Raw genomic sequence first — 1,308 nt, forward strand, 5'->3', positions numbered from 1 at the left:
TTTACCATATTAATTTCATTACAAAAGAAGTCGCCATCAGTCACACGAAGCAACTACGTAATTAGATGTATAATAAAAATATATAAAATCGAAAGCACCTACAGTAACGCCACGACAAAATCCATAACACTACATCGACGTCAGCCATTAAGCCCTTGTTACCACGGACGCGTTACCGTTGAAAACCTGACCCTTTCAAACCTTGTATGCGTGTGTGTGTATATATATTATCCCTTCTCATCTTCCATGAGCACCAGCTTGCGTTTCTTCTCCTTCTGTTAGCTACTTCAAACCATCGATTTCGAGCATGCAGTAGGCGATTCCGTACAAATCATGGCCTCTGCCATGCGTCGACACGACTTCCGGACCCGCCTCGTCGACGAAAGTCGTACCACCGAGCACCACCGGCAGCAAAGACATGGTCGGTATGGTTTCGGAGAACGCGGTGATTGTGTTTTCGAGGAAGGGTTGTTGCATGAGCCACGTGGTGAGGCGTTTGCTGCTGGCGTTGGGTGTGAACCCTGCGGTTTGCGAGGTCGATGAGGAGGATGAGCTTGGCGTTTTGAGTGAATTGGGGATGATGGATTGTTGTGATCAAGGGAGTGGTTGAAAGGGCAAAACGGTGCAGTTTCCGGCCGTGTTTATTGGTGGGAGATTGTTTGGGAGTTTGGATAAAGTTATGGCTACTCATATTAGTGGAGAACTGGTTCCTGAATTGAAAGATGTCGGGGCTTTGTGGCTTTAATTCATTGATCTCTGGTTTTCCTCATTTGATACGTTGAAACTGAATTATGATTTTATTCGGTAATCATTTATTAAAAAAAACTGTTGATGAGAATTGAATTTCATAAATTCCATATGAAATCATCGTTTAGGGCTTGTGCTAATGTACTTTCTTAATAAGTGTCTCTGTCTCACCCTTGTGGATATTTCTTGTAATTTATCATCAAGTAAACCATCGTTTTTTTAATTCTATTTTCATAATATTTTCTTTTAATCATCAAAATTATATTTTTAGTAAATGAAACGGTAAAATTTCCCTTTAGTCCCCCTAATTGGGTAAACGTTGGTCTCAAAATTGTAAAATATTGTATTTAATAAAGAGATAAAGTTACTCCTTGTCTCCTCTAAAAATTGACAAATTAATCTTGGTTCCCTTCCATGAAATTATTTTGACAATTTAAAGTTCCTGACAATGTTTAGACTTGTGGTTTTATTCATTACTGTAATGGTGGAGTGGTGATTAGTGACGACTGAGTATGAGAGGAGAAAATATTTTAGGGCTTCATGGTTATTAAAAGAAAAGGA

At 39.2% G+C, this 1,308-nt stretch overlaps 1 pseudogene; it reads left to right on the forward strand.

Moving 5' to 3' along the window:
* The first annotated feature begins 307 nt into the window (after positions 1-307).
* On the forward strand, positions 308-945 carry LOC120116444 (annotated as a pseudogene).
* Positions 946-1,308: the final 363 nt, after the last annotated feature.

This window comes from Hibiscus syriacus, unplaced genomic scaffold (genome assembly GCF_006381635.1).
Source record: "Hibiscus syriacus cultivar Baekdansim isolate YM2019G1 unplaced genomic scaffold, ASM638163v2 tig00000916_pilon, whole genome shotgun sequence".
In the NCBI taxonomy this organism is placed as follows: Eukaryota; Viridiplantae; Streptophyta; class Magnoliopsida; order Malvales; family Malvaceae; genus Hibiscus; species Hibiscus syriacus.